Raw genomic sequence first — 22,037 nt, forward strand, 5'->3', positions numbered from 1 at the left:
ACTGTTTTCCAAAGTGGTTGGACCAGTTTGCATTTCCACCAGCAGTGTAAGAGAGTTCTCTTTTCCCTACATCCTCTCCAACACTTGTTATTTCTTGTCTTGTTAATTATAGCCATTTTGATGGGTGTGAGGTATATCATTGTAGCTTTGATTTGCATTTCCTTAATAATTAGTGATGTTGAACATCTTGTCATCTGCCTGTTGCCCATCTGTATATCTTCTTTGGAAAAACGTCTGTTCAGATCTCTTGACTGTTTTTTAATTGGGTTGTTTGGTTTTTGTTGTTGAGATGTATGAGTTCTTTATACATTTTGGATATTAATCCCTTGACAGATGTACGGTTTGCAAATATCTTCTCCCAATTGTTAGGTTGTCTTTTTGTTTTGCTGGTGATTTCTTTTGCTGTGCAGAAGCTTTTTGGTTTGATATAGTCCCATCTGTTTATTTTTTCTTTTGTTACCCTTGCCTGATCAGACATGGTACTTGAAAATAGGCCGCTAAGATTGATGTCAAAGAGTGTCCTGCCTATGTTTTCTTCCGGAAGTTTTATGGTTTCAGGTCTTACGGTCAAGTCTTTAATCTATTTTTAGTTAATTTTTGTGTATGGTGTAAGATAATGATCTACTTTCATTCTTTGGCATGTAGCTGTCCAGTTTTCCCAACATCATTTATTTACTTATACTTTTTTTTTTGATGAGGAAGATTGGTCCTGAGCTAACATCTCCTGCCAATCTTCTTTTTTTTCTTGTCTCCCCAAAGCCCCAGTACATAGTTACATATCCTAGTTGTAAGTTATTCTAGTTCTTCTGTGTGGGATGCTGCCACAGCATGGCTTGATGAGTGGTGTATATGTCCGCATCTGGGATCTGAACTGGTGAACCCCAGGCTGCCCAAGCGGAGCACACAAACTTAACTACTTGGCCATGGGGCTGGCCCCCCAACACCATTTATTGACCAGACTTTCCTTTCTCTCTTGTATGTTCTTGGCTCCTTTGTCAAAGATTAGCTGTCTGTAGATGTGTGGTTTTACTTCTGGGCTTTTGGTTCTGTTCCATTGATCTGTGTGTCTGTTTTTGTGCCAGTATTATGCTGTTTCAATTACTACAGGTTTGTTGTTTCTGTTTTTTGGTTGTTTTTTTTTTTCTCTTTGATGAGGAACATCAGCCCTAAGCTAACATCTGTGCCAATCTTCCTCTAGTTTGTATGTAGGATGCTGCCACTGCATGGCTTGATGAGCAGTATATAGGTTCATGTCCAGGATCCAAACCTGCAAACCCCAGACCGCGGAAGCAGAGTGTGCGAACTCAACCACTATGCCAACTGGCTGGCCCCTAGCTGTGGAGCATATTTTGAAGTCAGGGATTGTGATACCTCCAGCCGTATTCATTTTCTCAGGATTGCTTTGGTTATTTGGGGTCTTTTCTTGTTCCAAATAAATTTTAGGATTCTTTGTTCTATTTCCATCAAGAATGTCATTGGGATTCTGATTGGGATTGCATTGAATCTGTAGATTGCTTTAGGTAATAAGGACATTTTAACTATGCTTATTCTTCCAATCCCTGAGCATGGAATATCTTTCCATTTCTTTGTATCTTCTTTGATTTCTTTCAATAATGTCTTATAGTTTTCAGTGTATACATCTTTCACCTATTTGGTTAAGTTTATTCCTAGGTATTTTATTCTTTTTGTTGCAATTGTAAATGGAATTATATTCTCAACTTTTCTTTTTCTAGTTCATTACTAGTGTATAGAAATGCAGTTGATTTTTTTTTTTTAAAGAGTGGCACCTGAGCTAACATCTGTTGCAAATTTTTTCTTTCTTTCTCCCCAAAGCCCCGCAGTACATAATTGCATGTTCTAGTTACATGTCCTTATAGCTGTGCTATGTGGGACACCACCTCAGCATGGCTTGTTGAGTGGTGCCAGGTCGGCGCCCAGGATTCAAACCAGCAAAACCCTGGGCAGCTGAAGTGGAGAGTGCAAACCCAACCACTCAGCCATGGGGCTGGCCCCAAAATGCAATCGATTTTTGCATGTTGATTTTGTACCATGCAACTTTGCAGTAGTTGTTGACTGTGTCTAATAGTTTTCTGGTGGATTCTTTAGAGTTTTCTATATATAGAATCATGTCATCTGCAAACAGAATTTTGCTTCTTTCTTTCCAGTTTGGATACCTTTTATTTCCTTTTCTTGCCTAATTGCTCTAGACAAAACCTCCAGTACTATGTTGAATAAGAGTGATGAGAGTGGGCACCCTTGTCTTGCTCCTGTTCTCAGAGAAATGACTTTCAGTTTTTCACTGGTAAGTATGATTTTGGCTGTGGGTTTGTCATATATGGGCTTTATTATGTTGAGGTACTTTCCTTTTATACACATTTTATTGAGAGTTTTTATCATAAATGGATGTCGGATCTTGTCATATGCTTTCTCAACATCTATTGAGATGACCATGTGGTTTTTGTTCCTCATTTTGTTAATGTGGTGTATTGCATTGGTTAATTGGCAGATGTTGAACCATCTGGGCATCCTTGGAACAAATCCCACTTTGTCATGGTGTATGTTCCTTTTAATGTATTTCTGTATTTGATTTGCTAATATTTTGTTAAGGTTTATTACATCTATGTTCATCAGTAATATTGGCCTGTAATTTTCCTTTTTTGTGTTGTCCTTGTCTGGTTTTGGTATCAGGGTAATGTTGGCCTCATAGAATGAGTTAGGAAGCCTCCCCTCCTCTTCAATATTTCGGAACAATTTGAGAGGATAGGTATTAAGCCTTCTTTGAATGTTTGGTAGAATTCACCAGAGAAGCCATCTGGTCCTGGACTTTTGTTTTTTGGAATGTTTTTGATTACTGTTTCAATCTCTACTTGTGATTGGTGTATTCAGATTCTCTATTTCTTCTTTTTTTTAACTTTTTTTTTAAGAATGGCACCTGGGCTAACATCTGTTGCCAACTTTTTTTGTTTTTCTTTTTCTCCCAAAACCCCTACAATACATAGTTGTATATTCTAGTTGTGAGTGCCTCTGGTTGTGCTATGTGGGACACCACCACACTGTGGCTTGATGAGTGGTACTAGGTCTGCACCCAGGCTCCAAACCAGCAGAATCCTGGGCCACCAAAGCAGAGCACGCAAACTTAACCACTTACCCATGGGGCCAGCCCTGCTATTTCTGCCTGATTCAGTTTTGGGAGGTTGTATGAGTCTAAGCATTTATCTATTTCTTCTAGATTATCTGATTTGTTCATGTATAGCTTTTCATCTTATTCTCTTATAATCCTTTGTATTTCTGTGGTATCCAGTGTAATTTCTCCTCTTTCATTTCTGGTTATTTATTTGTCTTCTCTCTTTTTGTCTTAGTGACTGTGGCTAAGGGTTTGTCAATTTTCTTTATCTTCTCAAAGATTCATTCTTAGTTTATTGATCCTTTCACTGTTTTTTTATTCTCTATTTCATTTATTACTGCTCTGATTTTTATTATTTCCTTCCTTCTACTGACTTTGGGCTTTGTCCGTTCTTCTTTTTCTAGTTCTTTTGGGTGTAGTTTAAGATTGCTTATTTGAGATTTTTCTTCTTTGTTGAGGTGGGCCTGTATTGCTATAAATTTCTGTCTTAATATCGCTTTTGCTGCATCCTGTAAGAGTTGGTATGATGTATTTTCATTTTCATTTGTCTCCTGGTATTTTTTGATTTCTCCTTTGACTTCTTCATTGATCCAATGGCTGTTCAGTAGCATGTTGTTTAGTCTCGACATATTTGTGATTTTCCCAGCTTTTTTCTTGTAGTTGATTTCTAGTTTCCTAGCATTGTGTTCAGAAAAGACAGTTGATATGATTTCAATCTTCTTAAATTTATTGAGGCTTCCCTTGTTTCCCAACATATGGTCTGTCTTTGAGAATGTTCCACATGTACTTGAGAAGAATGTGTATTCTGCTGTTTTGGGATGGAGTATTCTATATATGTCCATTAAGTCCAACTGGTCTAGCTTTTCATTCAGTTCCACTATTTCCTTGTTGACTTTATGTCTGGATGATCTATCCATTGATGTAAGTGGGGTGTTGAGGTCCCTTTCTATTACTGTGTTGTTGCTAACTTCTCCCTTAGGTCTGTTAATAGTTGCATTGTATACTTTGGTGCTGTTGTGTAAGTGTTATATCCTCTTGGTGGAAAGTCCATTTTATCATTATATACTGCCCCTATTTGTCTCTCATTGTCTTTTTTATCTTGAAGTCTACTTTGTCTGATATAAGTATGGTAACACCCACTTTCTTTTGTTTGCCATTAGCTTGGAATATTGTTTTCTATCCCTTCACTCTGAGCCAATGTTTGTCTTTAGAGCTGAGATGTATTTCCTGGAGGCAGCATATTGTTGGGTCTTGTTTTTGAATCTGTCCAGCCACTCTGTGTATTTTGATTGCAGAATTCAATCCATTTACATTTAGAGAGATTATTGATATACTCTATAGAGAGATATTAGTACTGTCATTTTGTCTCTTGTTTTCTGGTCATTCTATATTTCCATTGTTTCTTTTTCCTTGTATTTCTATTTGTTGGTTTTCTCATTATTTAGGATTTGTGACTTTGCTCTAATTTTTTGTTTTGTGGTTACCATGAAATTTGTATAAAAGATCTCATAGAACTTAATCGTGGTTCTGTCACCCAGAGATGATCACTGTTAACATTTTGGTTTATGTCCATATTCATTTTTAATTCTACTTATTCATACAGATTTTTTCATTAACTTATACTGCACCATCTTTTATAACATTCTTCTTTTACTTAATAGATCTTGAACATGTTATAACTTAATATTTCAGTGTATGTATTTACCATAATACTTAATAGCCCCCATTGGAAATTTAAGTTATTTTCAATTTACAATATTCTAAATCTACTCTTGTACATATATATATATATAAAAGATCTCATAGCTGAGATAGTCCATTGTCTGACAGCCTCTTATCTCCATTAGCCTATGCACATTCCATCCCTTTCCTCTTCCCCTTCTATGTTTTTGTCATCACAAGTTGTTCTTATTGGTGATATGAGTTTGTGGTTAAAATGAAGTTTTTATAGTTATTTTTGATGCTTTCTTTCTTTTATCATTTATGTTATAATTGTTTGCTAATCTATTCTTATATAGAGCTATAAGTTTCTGATATTGTCTGTCTATTTATCTCCTTGCTCAAAGCTTTGCAAACCTTTGCCTTTTCATCTCAGGTAGGAGGATTTCCTTCAACATTTCTTGTAGGGCAGGTCGGGTGGCAATGAACTCCCTCAGCTTTTGTTCATCTGGGAAATCTTTTATTTCTCCATCATATCTGAAGGATAATTTTGCTGCATAGAGTATTCTTGGCTGACTGTTTTTTCAGTATTTTGAATATATCATTCCATCCTGTCCTAGCCTATAAGGCTTCTGCTGAGAAATCCACTGAAAGCCTGATGGTGGTTCCTTTGAAGGTTATTTTCTCCTGTCTTGCTGCCCTTAATATTTTTTCTTTGCAATTGGCTTTTGACAGTTTTACTATTATATGCCTTGGAGAAGGTCTTTTTGCATTGATGTAATTAAGGGTTCTGTTGGCTTCATGTACTTGTAAGTCCAGTTTCTTCCCCAGGTTTGGGAAGTTCTCAGCTATTATTTATTTGAACAAGCTCTCTGCTCCTTTCTCCCTCCCCTCTCCCCCTGGAATACCTATTATCCTTGTGTTACTTCCTAATTGAGTTGGATATTTCTCAAAGAATTTCTTCATTTTTTAAAACCTTTTTCTCTCTCCTCCTCCACCTGAAGCATTTCTAGGTTTCTCTCTTTGAGGTCACTAATTCTCTCCTCCATAAAGTCTGCTCTAATTTTTATGCTTTCTACATTATTTTTTATCTCATTAATTGTGCGCTTCATATCCATAATTTCTGCTTGGTTTTTTTGTTTAGAGCTTCAATCTCTTTGGAGAAATATTCCTTCTGTTCATTGATTTTATTCCTGAGCTCATTGAACTTTCTGAGTTTCCTTGTAACTCAATGAGTTTCTTTATGACAGCTATTTTGAATTCTCTGTCAGACTGTAAACTTCTGTGACTTCAGATTTGGTTCCTGGAGAGTTGTCATTTTCCTTCTGCTCTTCAGTGTTACTATAGCTCTTCATGGTGTTTGATGAATGGATCCTCTGCTGGTACATTTGTGGTGGTAATCACCTTCTTTTACTGGGTATGGCTTTCGTTACTTTAGTTCTGGTCACTTGGCTCTTGTGTTCCTCCACTGGCTCTCTGTGGCCTCAAATGCTGTTGTCTCTTGCACCACCTGTGATGCTGTTCCCCAGTTGTCTGGAGGTGTTGGTTGCACCACTGCCGGGATTGCTGGGTTCAAGGGTGTCACTGTCAGATGTAGGGGCCCAGGGACCCAGGGACTTGTATGCAGCACCGGCTGCTGTTGGAGTTGGTGTTAGGGGTGCCACTTGTGGGGGCCAGGTGCCCCTGCCCTGTCTGCTTACAGTTGTGCAGGTTGAGCTGCTGCCTCTGCTGCTGCTCCACTGATTGTCACAGGGCAGGGCCACCGCTACACTGCTGCTGCTGCCCCTGGGGCTTTCGCTTGCATGCGTGTGCGGGGCTACCACCGCCACTGCCCCGTGGGTGTTCACATGTGCATACATGGGCTGCCCCCAGCCCCTGCACCCTCCCTGGGTGTGCTCACATGCACACAGGGCCACCGCTGCTGCTGTCAACTCCTCCCAAGTGTTTGGGCATGCACAGGGCTGCTGCATTTGGCTGCATGGGGCTGGGCCGCCCTCACCTCCACTCACAGTCACGCAGTCTGCTGCATGGGGATCCACATCCTGGATCGCTGCCACTGGAGGTTGGAGTGGCAGCTGCTCCCCTAGTTCCACTGCTTCCTGAGGGTCCGGTCCACTCACCTTCAGATGTATAGCTGCCTAGATCCTTTAGGCATCCTATTGTGCTTTGCAGGGAATCCTCTGTTGGGTAATGGATATCTGTTTGATTGTAATTTATAGGGGAAGGACAGAGGGAACCTCTCACTGTGCCATGATGCTGAAATCACTTCTTTTGTTAAGTGCTTCTTTTGTTAAGCAAAAGAGTTTTCTCTTCACATAGTTGAATGTATGAATCTTTTCCTTTATGCTTGTAGATATTGATTTGTGGTTAGAAAAGAGTTCACTCATTTTTCCCCCAGTACTTAGATAGTTTTACTTTTTACTTTTACTTCTCTGATGCCTTTCAAATTTATTCTGATACATGGTGTGAGGTATGAATTCAGTATTATCTTTTTCCAAATGGTCATCCAGTTATCTGATACTAAAGTTTGGTAGAGTTGCCAAAACAAATTACCACAAACTGAGTGGCTTAAAACAACAGAAATTTACTCCCTCACAGTTCTAGAGGCTAGAAATCCAAAATCAAGGTGTCAGCAGGGGCTGCAAAACCTCTAAAGCCTCCAACAGAGGATCCTTCCTGCCTCCTCCAGCTTGTGGGAGCCCCAGGCGCTCCCTGACGTGTAGGTGCAGCACTCCAGTCTCTGCCTTCACCCTCACACGGTATTCTCCCTGTGAATCTCTGCGTTATCCTCTCTTTGTGCATGTCTGTCTCTGTGTCCAAATTTCTCCTTATTATCAGGACCCAGTCCATTGGATTAGGGGCTCAGCCCACACCAGTATGGCCTCATCTCAACTTAACTAATTATATCTGCAATCTTATTTCCAAACAAGGTCACATTCTGAGGTACTTGGGGTTAGTAGTTCAACATATCTCTTTGGGGGGACACAATTCAACCCATAATAAGTACCATTTATTAAAATAGCTATCCTTTTCCCCCTGCAGTTTGAGAAATCTTCCTTATTATATATCAAGTTTCCATATATCCTTAAGTCTATTTCTGGAGTTTTATTCTATTCCACTGATTTATCTATTCACTCAATAATACCAGAATATTTTCATTTTGGTAGATTTATAGTATGTTTTCATATCTGGTAATCCTAGCTAACTTCAATGCTCTTTTTTTTCCCCTAGGACTTTTCTTGCTTATTTATTTTCCTTATGAATTTTAAGATGAACTGTTTTGCTCCAGAATGTAACTCTTGTATATTACTCTGCCTGCATCTTGAGGACAAAATGCACAGCACAGTATTCAATCCAACACCCAGTGCACAAGGCGAGACATGTGGACGTGGTGTATGCACTAGGGAACATAAATGCTTTTCATGAAAGGATTGAATAGACTATGTTTAAGTGACTTCACTCGTCCTGGGGAAGGAATGACTGTTGCATTTAACACATTTGATAGTGCATTAATTTGTATGTTATACTCTGGTAAGCACTTTTTTGTTAATGCTGTATTATTTTTTAATATAAACTGAATATTCTTGCTGTGCTTCTTGCCAAGTGAAACGTACACATAAAAATTACTTCATGGTGTAGGAGTCTCTAGGTTATGGATAAGCATCTATATCATCTTCAGTTAGTAGTCTAGTCACAGGTGTAAAATACTGCTCCCCAGTGCTGTTTGTTTGTGTGTCCTGCAGTGGACTTTAGGATTATGAAATACAGGAAGTAGAAGACACTTGGTGACCATTTAGTCTAACCTCCTTCATCTAGATGAGAAAACTGAAGCCCAGGTACATTGTTACTGCCCAGTGCCCCAGCCTGGACCTCAAGTCCACCTCTCTCCATTGCTTTCTGCTCAGAGAATCCTCTGAATTTCAGTGGCCCTCATTGACCACATCATCATTTGCTGTCCTCTCACCAACAAACCCCCAATTGTTCACTCTATATCCACTCATCTCAATTTTTCCTTTCATTGACAACCTAGTACTTAAAATTTTGTTGGCAACAATTAACATGAATTCCAATCAAGTCATCATCAGATGTGTACTGCCCACAGGGAGGAAGTGTCATTTGGGCTCCATAACTCCTTTTGTCTGAGGGCAATTCCTGCAGAGGGACTCAACTGTGAGCCCTCAACAGACAGCACTGGAAGCGGAAAAGTGAATGAGTACCTTAGTCCTCAAGAGGGATCTGGGCTATACACCACAGAATACACAGCTGCGCACCACTTGTCCATTTGGGTCTATTGCTTCATATAATTTCACTCCATCTAGGAAAAACTCCTCCAGGATTCTGGTCCACTTCTTTTTTTTTTTTTTTCAGTAATTTCCTTCTTTTTCCTTTATTTTTTTTTATTGAGTTATTGATAGGTTACAATCTTGTGAAATTTCGATTGTACATTAATGTTTGTCAGTCATGTTGTAGGTGCACCACTTCACCCTTTGTGCCCACCCCCCACACCACCTTTCCCCTGGTATCCACTAAACTATTCTTGGTCCATAATTTTAAATTCCTCGTATGAGTGGAGTCATACACAGATTATCTTTCTCTCGCTGGCTTATTTCACTTAACATAATTCTCTCAAGGTCCATCCATGTTATTGCAAATGGAATGATTTTGTTCTGTTTTGCAGCTGAGTAGTATTCCATTGTATATATGTACCACATCTTCTTTATCCATTCGTCTGTTGATGGACACTTAGGTTGCTTCCACGTCTTGGCTATTGTAAACAGTGCTGCAATAAACATTGGGGTGCATAGGACTTTTGGGATTGCTGACTTCAAGCTCTTTGGATAAATACCCAGTAGTGGGATGGCTGGATCGTATGGTAGTTCTATTTTTAGTTTTTTGAGGAATCTCCATACTGTTTTCCATAGTGGCTGCACCAGTTTGCATTCCCACCAGCAGTGTATGAGGGTTCCTTTTTCTCCGCAACCTCTCCAACATTTGTTGCTATTAGTTTTAGATATTTTTGTCATGCTAACGGGTGTAAGGTGATATCTTAGTGTAGTTTTGATTTGCATTTCCCTGATGATCAGAGATGATGAGCATCTTTTCATGTGCCTATTGGCCATCAGTATATCTTCTTTGGAGAAATGTCTGTTCATGTCTCCAGCCCATTTTTTGATTGGATTGTTTGATGTTTTGTGGTTGAGTTGCGAGAGTTCTTAATATATTATGGATATTAAGCCTTTGTCAGATATATGACTTGCAAATATTTTTTCCCAGTTAGTGGGTTTTTTTTTTTTTAAAGATTTTATTTTTTCCTTTTTCTCCCCAAAGCCCCCCAGTACATAGTTGTATATTCTTCGTTGTGGGTCCTTCTAGTTGTAGCATGTGGGATGCTGCCTCAGCGTGGTTTGATGAGCAGTGCCATGTCCGTGCCCAGGATTCGAACCAACGAAACACTGGGCCGCCTGCAGCGGAGTGCACGGACTTAACCACTCGGCCACGGGGCCAGCCCCCAGTGGGTTGTTTTTTTGTTTCAATCCTGTTTTCATTTGCCTTGAAGAAGCTCTTTAATCTGATGAAGTCCCATTTGTTTATTCTTTCTGTTGTTTCCCTTCTCTGAGAAGGCATGGTGTCCGAAAAGATCCTTTTAATACTGATGTCAAAGAGTGTACTGCCTACGTTTTCTTCTAGAAGCCTTATGGTTTCAGGTCTCACCTTTAGGTCTTTAATCCATTTTGAGTTTATTTTGGTGAATGGTGAAAAAGAATGGTCAATTTTCATTCTTTTACATGTGGCTTTCCAGCTTTCCCAGCACCATTTGTTGAAAAGACTTTCTTTTCTACATTGTATGCCCTCTGCTCCTTTGTCAAAGATAAGCTGTCCATAGATGTGTGGTTTTATTTCTGGGCTTTCAATTCTGTTCCATTGATCTGTGCACCTGTTTTTGTACCAGTACCATGCTGTTTTGATTACTGTAGCTTTGTAGTATGTTTTGAAGTCAGGGATTGTGATGCCTCCCGTTTTGTTCTTTTTTCTCAGGATTGCTTTAGAAATTCGGGGTCTTTTGTTGCCCCATATGAATTTTAGGATTCTTTGTTCTAATTCTGTAAAGAATGTCATTGGGATTCTGATTGGGATGGCGTTGAATCTGTAGATTGCTTTAGGTAGAATGGTCTGGTCCACTTCTTTTGCTGTGGAAATTTCTGAAAGGAACATTTGTGGAATGAACTATAGCCACTGAGCTCTGCAGCTCGTCTGGCACCTCAACTGATCAACTCCCTCCCACACTGTCCAGAGCACTATTTGTCCTACGTGCCTCTCACCCTCAGATAGCACTTCTGCTGGCTGCTGGTAGGAGTCACTTACCTGGTGGAGTGACCCAGATCATTAGCCCTGAGGAATCTGAACCCAGCTCACCATTCCTCCTCAACTGAATGTAGAATGCCATGCTCAGCCAGGGCTCCTACACTTGTCTACTTAAACTGAGCTATCAAAATTGAACGAGAGATCTTCCTAGAGATCCCCCAGCGGACCACTTGAGTGCCAAACACATTCCTTTCTGCTTCCATTTCATAACAGCAGAAATTGCAGAGATAAGAAGCAAAAACTCCCCAAGCAGATCACTGCGGATGATGGTAAATGTGCCCTTTTCTTCCACCCTTGACCTTTTTTCTGCTGAGACATGGGACATAGGACCATACAATGGTCATTGATCTATGCTGGTGCCCCTCCCTTATAGATTCAAAGGGCTTCCAAAGGCCTTTCCATTGCTCTATCAGTTTGGCATCTTCTAGTTGTTATCATTTTGCGATTGTGATGGGATCACTGAATCACATTGTCATGTGTCCGCTGCTGCAACTCCTGTGCTATGAAGTGCCTTGTTTGGTCCGATGCAATGATGTGCAGGATCCCGTGCTGGTGATCAAACGTTCTGTAAGCCCTTGGTTAGTGCTGCTGATTTAGGCCATGTGAGCAGTGATGGGGTTCAGGGCAGGCCGCCCCGAGATGTGCCACTCTGGTATGCAGATTATTTCGAGCTAATGACAATAAGTCTCAGAAGACTCAGGAGGAACATTTGGCCTTCCCCGAAATTGCCTAAAAAAATTTATGATAGAAGGAAGGAGCTAATATCACAAGATAACTATAGTACAATGTAAAATGGGTGTGATAGGAAAGGCACCAACAAGCCCGTCTCATCAAAATCCGGTCTCTCAGGCCACATTCTCCATAGGCGGCCCAGTAAACAGATGTCTAACAACCATTTGCTGTTCCATCTCCATGTGAGTTGCCTTCTTCCCCTTTGAAGTCCTAAACTACTTCCCCCAACATCCTTCTTTGTCCTTAGTTGAGATGATATTTAAGGGGGCAACTTTGGCCATTGTGGCAAGTTGCTCAGTTTCCCTGGGTTTCTCCCTTGTATACATCTTATTAAACTTTGTTTTGTTTTCTCCTGCTAACCTGCCTTTCTAATTATTTGACCAGCCATAACAATCTCAAGGAGGGGACGGCCAGTGGCACAGCGGTTAAGTTCACATGTTCTGCTTTGGTGGCCTGGGGTTTGCCAGTTCTGATCCCCGGTGCGGACATGGCACCACTTGGCACGCCATGCTGTGGGAGGCGTCCACATATAAAGTAGAGGAAGATGGGCACGGATGTTAGCTCAGGGCCAGTCTTCCTCAGCAAAAAGAGGATGATTGGAAGCAGACATTAGCTCAGGGCTGATTTTCCTAAAAAAAAAAAAAAATCTTAAGGGAAAAGAGGCAGGGGGGAATGATCCCTCTTCCCCTGCAGCAGGAAAGACAAATCCATATTAGAATAAGTTTCAGTTTCAGTCAAGATGAATTGCTCTCCCTCTTGGATGGAAGGGGTTCAGTGTATTCAACTTGCTGCTCTGTGACTACATGGTCTTCTTGAAGGATGGTGCGTATTGAGGTTGTTGCTCTCTGTTGCTGGCAGATTGGACATTCAACAGCAGCAGTAGCTAGACCAGCCTTGGTCGATGGGAATGTCTGCTGTTTGGGCCTCTGCATAGCCTCCACCCCTGTCACTATTTATGCACCAGCCCGGTCACAGTTTATGCACCAACTGCGCCAGTACGGAGGCGGCCAATGGAAGAGGCTGGCTGACATCAACTGACTGAATCATTTTGTCTGCTTGGATGTTGGCAGATACCCTCTGTAGGAGTTAACACGTGAATACAAAGATCTTCATATTTTGTGTCTATTCCCATAGGTCTCTCCGTGAGCTTCTTCCCAGATGTCTGTTACCTCTAATCTTCCAAACTTTCTCCTGCCAACCTCTTACCTACCACCCAAGACATTTGACCATAAATCTGAGTACATTCTTACCTTGGGCTACTTCTGTTTCCATGCAAAATGAATGACAAGGTTCACAGTTCAAAGTTCTGCCTACTGGGAAGATTTCATCTTATTGCTGTCTTTCAGAGCTGAAACAGGCAGTCATCCATTTTGGTTTACATCCACATCCTGAGCTGACCTCCAGTGAACCAAGTTTATCTTTTTTTCTCCTTAAGCAGCATGGGAAATACCATGCAGCCACAGTTGCAAGCTGAGAGAGAGAAATTAGTGCAACAGTTTTTGGTGACATGGGGACCTGGAACACCTGCTCCTGTTGCTTACTTGTACCCTATAGTTCTTGTCATGCCTGCTCCTGGATGTGCTACATCCATCTTATAAAGGATTGCTACTAAGCCAGCTTGTCCTCATAACTTGGTAGGTGTAACCAAACCAAGCTCATGATAAGAAGTTCTAGATAGAAAGTCACTTACTGCCCGTTGTCAGGTGGTATCCACTAGCATGCCTGGAACTCTTAAGGTACATAATGATGTTATATGATCATATGGTACACAGTTATTAGCAGACAGCACGGCCTTAGCAGAGAGCCCCACAGGAGCATGGAGTGATTCTCCTATTGCCGTTTTCAAATGGCAGGGTGCTTGCACTGCAGCTTGCACCTGCTGCAGGGCCCATTCCTGCTCCAAGCTCCAGTCAAGGCTGGCAGCCTTCTGTGTCACTCAGCAAATGTATCAGAACAGTATTCCTAAGAATGGAATATGCTGCCTCCAAAACCCAAAGAGGCTTAGGAGACATTGTGCTTCCTTCTTCATGCCAGGAATGTGGCATGCAATAACTTGTCCTTTGTTTTAGACTGGCCACAGACCACTGGACCCCCTAAAATCTTCACTGATGTGGCAAGTCCCTTAATATTCAAAGAGTTTTCTCTTACTCTCAGGGATGCACGTGTGCTGGATGTCCCACATACTTGCTACTTCTTACTCACCCAGTCTATTTTAACTGATCAATTTAATGGGCAAATGTGATGTTCTACATAATGTCCAGACAGGCCAGGCGTCTTTGGACTGTCATGTGACAGAGGGTAGAGGAACTGACACAGACCTTGGACAGACTGTAAATGTGTGCTGTCGTGCTTCCCGTGAATGTGAACCGCTTCTGGTAAATTTCCCTCCGAGTGCTGCCCCAGCTGTGTTACCACCTACTGATCTGTAATCTTCTCACTTTCATCCAATTTTAAACATGTTCTAATTTTTATTGTAAGTTCCATGAAGTATTTGGAAGTGTGTTTTTAATTTCTAAAAGGTATGGATGTCTTCTGAGCAGCCTTTCGTAACTGATTCCTAATAGCAGCGCTTTGTAGTCTATGCGTCAATTTAAAAATGTGATAGCTTTAAGTCTAATATCTGTCAATTTTTGTAAATATTTCAGTTATGTTTGAAAAAATAGGAATTCTTTAATTGTTGATTATTTATATTGTCTACATAGTCTTACTAATTTTATGTCCATTTAGTCAATTACTGAAAATGATGTATTAAAAATCTCTCACTGTATTTGTGAATTTGTCAATTACTCTTTGTAATTTTGTTGACTTTGGCTTTACTTATTTTGATTATATTATTAGGTATCTACAATTTTACAATTAGTGTATCTTCCTGGTGAATTTTTACTTGTACTATTATGTAGCCTAAGGGAGTGAGTTGGAGCGATCTGGAGCCAATCAAGGAAACAGTTGTGGCCTTGAGGTGGCAGAAGCACACACGTGCTAGTCTGGGTGATACTTTGACAGGTTTGCATGCTGGGGAAAGCCATCCAGAGGCTTAAGGCATGGGACCACCATCCCCAAGGGGAGAAGGGCGAGGGGACTCCTGCAGGAGAGAGGCCTCAGAGAGGAGGTGTTGTGTCTAGTGGCTTATGTGTGGCGTCCCTCAGCAGCGTAGCCGGGAGTCTCCAGGTCAGGAGATCCCCAAGGGCAGCAGCAGCTTAGAGCCCTTACAGCCTAAGGCTTACCATACCTGTGGCAAGTAGATTTTGGGCACAGTTTCACAGGGTCTGTAAAGCAGACAAGCTCTAAATGGCTAAAACTCTGCTTGTTGGGGCTGTGTTTAAGACAAATGGCTATGTCAAATGTTGGTGTGGTCACTGGCCTTTTGAGCTAACGGGTCTTGGCCTGCTGTGAAGAAGTCAACAACCCAGGGCCGGTGCACAGAGGCTGTCTCTGCCGTGCATCCGTGACATGCAGGGGCTCTCCTATCCCTCTTTTTGCTCCCCATTATTCTTATATTTTACTCATTTTTTTAAGGTTTATTTTTATTGGTATTATTTTGGCAAAACTTCAGTTTATTGTAGTCTATCTTACTACTTACTTATTATTTAAACTGCTCTAGTAGGAATTTGACTACAGTCTTTGCTCCCACTTAACTAAAACTGCTCTAAGGTCATCAATGACCTTCATGTTATCAAATCCAATTAATGTTTTAAATTTTCTTCTTGTGTACATACACACAATTTATATAATTTAAAAATGGGATATTATACATGGAATTTAGTAAAGTATTTCTTTCCATTTTTTCTGATGCTTTCTCCCCCTTCGCCTAAATTCCCATCTTTGTTCCATATCCTCTCTGCAGCCAAATGATGTCTGTCGTCCCAGGAGAGCAGATTGTGCTCATTTTTCTCCATGCTTACAAAATCAAACGCAAACCTACTCACACACACCCACCACAACCCAAGAGTGCACGTACACGCAGAGTAGGGATTAAACATGTCACAATGCATTTCACTTTTTTTTTCACTACTGCGTAGAAATACTGTCAACTAATACGACTCTAATTTGTGTTTTCCATCAAGATCAATGTGGAAATTAAAAAACATACACCTATGTTCATACATGCTGACTCCATTTCTATAGGATTTCTGGGACGAAGAACATTTCCCAAATGTTATCAACTTGTTTTCCAAAGACTGTAGCAATCCCTATTTCTTACCCCCAGTGCACGAGAGCACCTGCTCCCCCCGCTCCAAAACCCTCACCAGCAGCGTGATGCTCTTCTTGGTTTGTGACTGTCTAATGGGGTATAAAGTGACAACCCTCTAATGCTTGATTCACATTGCCCTGATTGCTAGCGAGTCTGAGCACAACTGTATACATTTTGGCCATTTAGATTTACTCTTCTGTGCTTATGTCTTTATATTATTTATTTGCTCATGTTTTTGTGTTGTTTGCTTTTTCTTGTCCATTTTAAGTGCTGATTGTATGGTACATATTATCATTATATATTACATAATACATATTATTATAGGACAGATGTTAACTCTTTGTAACCCACATTGCAATTTCCCTCATATTTATTACGTGTTATAGATATTCGACTTTCTCTCTTTTGTCCCATAAGTGCTAGTTTTTGCCACATAGGTTTCCCGTCTTTACTCTTTTATCTCTCTCTCCCCCATTTCCCCAGTCTCTCGATTTAAAACGATAAAAAAAATCATAAAAATCACTTTATGTGTTACATCAAAGTCCTTAGCACAAATTGGGGATCCAATTCTGTTTCCTCTTTGAATTGAAACACCACATTTGTCATATATTAAATTTTCACGTATATCTAGAGACTCAATTCTTTTCTATCAATTTGGCTTATTCTTATTTAATGCAATTATTTTTCTTGTCATATTGATTGACTTGATTCCAATGGCTTTATAGTGTGTTTTGATATCTGGTGAGTGAAGATCCTTTCAATTGTCTTTTTTTTGGTAGAATTTTTTTGACTTTTCTTCTATGTGAATCTTAAGATAATTTAATCCAATTTTTAAATGCTCTTGTGATTCTAGTGTGGATTTTATTGAATTTATATATTAATTTTAAGAGATTTATATTTTTACACTAGTATTTTTTTCAAGTGTTTAAATCTTGTTCAGTTGCTTTTAGTAACATTTTTATAGTTTTTTTGGTATAGGTCTCACACCTTTCTTGGTAAGTTTATTTTACCTTTATTATTATTTTTTTGCTATTGTGGATGAAATATTTTTCCCATTAGTATTTCAAGGTGCTTATTGCTATTAAATTTTGTGTATTCCTCTTGTTTCCAAATGTTTTACTAAAATCCCTGTTTAATTCTGTTTTTCCCCATTCTCTATGGTTTCCCAGACATATAATCACATCAACAGAAAGTTTCTTATTTTCCTATATTTGTACGGATTACTTCATTTTTTATTCTTGTCACATCACTAGATGGTCCAAGGTAATCTTTAATATTAAGTAATGAGACTTGCTGTTCCTGCTGGCTCCTGATTTTGATTGGAACAGTAGATGATTTTAAATATTTGTAGACTTTTCATAAATAACATTTATTGTGTTTAAACAGTTTCCTTCAATTTCTGTTTTACTCAAGAATCTTCGTAAGGAATAGCTATGGAATCTTAGCAAAAGCCCTTTTAGCATTTTATTGATATGATCATGCTTTCTCTTCTTTAATCCATTTATGTAATTGATTGGGTTAATAGATTTACTGAAATCAAAATACCCTTGAATTTCTGGAATACAATCCTCTTTGCCATAGTGCATTACCCTTTTTTCCATTTTTTTCTTACAATGCTGTGTTTTTATTTAGCATTTTCATCCATCTGTATACATGAGATTGGTCTACAGGTTTTTTTGTCTTGTGTTTATCAGCTTTTCATGTTAGTGTTATACCAGCTATCTGAAATAAATTGAGGAATTTTTCCTTTCCGAAAATTTGGGATAATTTAAACAACATTGGAATTGATCCTTCTTGCAACCCTAGTACTTTCAAAATTATGTATTTAAAAACTCACTTTTCCATTCTTATTTGATAATTGGTCTATTAACATTTTAAATTTTGTCTTGGGTTACTTTCGGTCTTTGATGTTTTTCTCGGAAATTATCCATTTCCTCTAGATTTTCCAGTGTGTTGCATCTAGTACACAGCATTTTAAAGTGAATGTATTTCTGTCTTCATCTTATTTCACTTCTTGGCAGCATTAACAGAGTTGAAGACTCCCTACATCTAAGTTTTGAGTTTCTTAAATTTGCTAAAAGTATATTGATTCCCATTTTTACTGTAATAAGGTGATAATGCACAGAAATCTATGATAGATACAAATGGAAAATTACAGGAAATTTGAAAATTTGGTGAATTGTTTGACATTTTTATTTTCTCACCAGTACAGGGTTCATCTCTGTAATTCAGCAATTTCCTACCCTTTTCTCCTTCTCTATATTATTTTGGAAAATTACAGCCCTATAACAGAGATCAGGAATTTGTTAACATTGTGCCTGACCTATCTGACAATAGTGTTCTCCAAGAGAGTCACTTTGTAAGCAGAGAAGCATTTAAACCAAAGGAAAGTTAGAGAGTGATGTCATCTCTGACTGAAAGACAGAGACAGGCCTCTCGGAACAAATTTTCAATGTCCTTCAAGATGGTAACTAATATAAAATTGCACAATATGATTGCTAAGAATTAATATGAACTGTCTACTTTTTATATTAAAATAATGCTTGCTACAACATGACTTTGCTGAACTGGGTTTCTGTAAAAGATAAAAGTAGTTGGAAATCTGAACGTGATGAAATGAAGTGAGCTTCCAGTAAAAGACTCTATGACAAACTAAAGCACGACCTCAGACGATGCAGCAAAGCTAAAGAAACGGAAGAGAGCGGCGACAGGAGTCTGCCACACCAAGCTGCTGGTGCCAAGGGACAGCGGCCAGCAAGGCAGCAAGGCAGGGTGGGAACTGCTGCCGAATCGATTTTAAACACGATTTTTAATCAACCCCAAGGTAGAGGAAGTCATTTTGCATGATTTATACTTAGGTTTAGGATAGGATTACTGGTCCTATATTGAGTGTTCCTCATACTTTAACAAATTAAATTATGTAGTGAATTGCAATCATTAAAATGTTTCAATTGAATGGAAAAAATTTCTATAAGCCTCCAACTATCAAGGAATGAGTCAAGATATTTTCTGTATAGGGGCCGGCCATGGCCGAGTGGTTAAGTTTTCGAGCTCCACTTCCACGGCCCAGGGATCCGCTGGTTTGGATCCTGGGTGCAGCCGTGGCACTCCTCAGCAGGCCATGCTGAGGCGGCGTCCCACATGCCATGACCTGAAGGACCCACAACTAAAAATACATAACTATGTACCGGGGGGGCTTTGGGGAGAAAAAGGAAAAATACAATCTTTAAAAAAATAAGATATATTCTGTATAAATTTTCCACCTGGATGTACCATTTGAAGTGGAAAGTGGTATCAGCAAACGCTTCTTAAAAACCATGTACACCTTATCTTGACTCGATCCATCAGTAAACATCACTGGGGCGATGTGATCACAGTGACGCTCTCGGGGGCGGTGGTGTGCGGGACCCTATATTAAATCCTCTTTAGCTGCTACACTTTTAATTTTCACATTAAATTTATTTTTCGGTTCCCTCTTCTGCTGTCAGCTGTCACATTGTATTGTTTTCCTGCCTCTAGCAGGACCCTGTTGTGATTTGTTCAGGAGCGGGTATCAGCCAAACTTGTTAGAATTAACTGTGAAGTCAGAATAAGCAGACTCTAAGAGGGGGACCTGCGGAACTCACTTTCAATAAGGCACGTGTGTATCGAGTAACATCCCTGCTGGTCTTTCCTGATGGGTGCTGCCGCCACAACTAAATCCCAAACGGGTGAAGTGCAATGACTTAGATGTTTCTGGTAGGTAATAAAATATCCACCATAACTTAAGAAACCTGTTGAACAGAGTTCTAAAACTCCCTTTACAGAAGAGTCTGACGGCAGATTTCTAATGGGAGGCTATAGGATCACAGGAAGGCAGGCAAAACTAGAGACCAGCAGCTGATCAGGCTTAATTAGCTTCCCATAAACATATTACCGTATTAGGTTACAAAATACAACAGCAATTTAATGAATCATCATATGAGGCATTGAACTCAAAGCTGAACGTTAATGTGCTTTCATAATGCGACTTGCTTAATTACCCCTGCGAATGACTCACCACGGCCCGAGCCTGCGCCCCAGCTGCGGCTCCTGCGATGGGGCTTCACGGTGGTGCTCATTTGCTGAGTAAGGCAATGAGCAGCTCCCTGGGTAAGAAGCAGGCCTCAAAAATATCATGTGACACAGTAACAACACAGCTGTTTCTGGAAGGTTCTAGAAACCCAAGATATGTACTTCAAGAGCTATCTTCTATTTATCAAATCAGATGCAGTTGGTTATTAGATGTCAATTTTTTAAGGCAGACATGATAGAATTCTGTGAATTTACAAGAGGAAGTGACGGCAACTGATAATAGTGCTCATGTAAAAGAGTTATTAAAATAACAGCTTGCTACCAGCCCCAGGCTTCTGAAGAATTTGCATGGGTGGAAAAAACATTTGGGCACAGTTCTTTAACATATTGTAGCAACTGAAAATGTTGGGAGAAGGGCTGGCCCGGTGTCACAGTGGTTAAGCGCAAACAGTCCGCTTCGGCAGCCTAGGGTCTGCCAGTTTGGATCCCGGGTGCGGACATGGCACCGCTTGGCAAGCCATGCTGCGGCAGGCGTCCCACTGTAAAGTAGAGGAAGATGGGCACGGATGTGAGCTCAGCGCCAGTCTTCCTCAGCCAAAAGACAAGGATTGGCAGCAGTTAGCTCAGGGCTAATCTTCCTCAAAAAAATAATAAAATGTTGGGAGAAAAAACTTTATTCCGAGAGTATAACCTTCTTAAAGTTGTTACAATGACCTTTTACGAGAGTGTTTTCAATTTTTAAAATGTTCTTACGTGACAAAATTTAAAGTTAATAATTTCATTTTGGTATCCCCTTTTTTAGGAAATTTTCCCGTCCTGAGGACCCTGGGAAATCTAAGTATGGGACCCACTGGAAAATGTATAAACGCACGCTGCTGGCAGCGGCCAGGGCTGATTTTAAAGGTGAGTATTTCATGAACAGACCAAGATATTAAAACTTTTGGTCAGGAGGATTTTTCCCCAAGTCTTGTGATAACTGTGGGAAAATAGCTGGTTGATCTGACAGTGAAGCTCCTTAAGGATGTTGGAAAAGAGGCCTCAGGAAAAAAAACCCAGAGCCGAAGGGAGAGCAAGGCGCCATTTCTCCCTCCTCACAAGCAGGGGAAAGAGCAAGAATTTTGGACACACACCTTTAAAACTTCTCAGGACAACTACATTTCTAACCCTAACTTTAAAGTTCCTGCTCGCGGTCACGACAAGTCAAGGTCACACCATAAAGCCTAGGGGCGGTGCGTGTAATGAATCGACAATCCAGGCGTCGCGCGCTCAGAGCCCCGTGGGGACCTGTGAGTGCTCAGTGCCCATCAGCTCTGACTCTTCTGCAAGAGCCAGGACGTCTGCCTCCCCCACCTTCTTCACAGGAGAGCAGGGCAGAGGCAGCCGGCTGGACTGTGCCTTTCAGAGATAGACTTAAGGACAGATGTTAGCATACAAATTATAAGACGAAACTAGACTCTTGGGCTAAAACATTACAAGTTTTAACGATTCTCAGCTAAGTTTATTCCGCAAACTTATTTCATTTTGTTGGTTTACACTGTTCTAAAAAGAAGTGTTCATATAAACACAGGGGTTTTTTTTTCTTTTACAGATTGGCAGCTGGGGGGCCGGGCCGTGGCCGAGTGGTTAAGTTCACCCGCTCCACTTCGGTGGCCCAGGGTTTTGCTGGTTCGGATGCTGGGCACAGACATGGCACCGCTCATCAGGCCACGTTGAGGCTGCGTCCCACATGCCACAACTAGAAGGACCCCCCAACCAGAATATACAACTGTGTACTGGGGGGATTTGGGGAGAAAAGGAAAAACAAAATCTTAAAAAAAAAAAAGATTGGCACCTGAGCTAACATCTGATGCCAATCTTTTTCAGTGTTTTCTTCTCCTCCCCAGAGCCCCCCAGTACATAGTTGTATATCCTAGT

Source organism: Equus przewalskii, chromosome 3 (assembly GCF_037783145.1).
Source record: "Equus przewalskii isolate Varuska chromosome 3, EquPr2, whole genome shotgun sequence".
Lineage (NCBI taxonomy): Eukaryota > Metazoa > Chordata > Mammalia > Perissodactyla > Equidae > Equus > Equus przewalskii.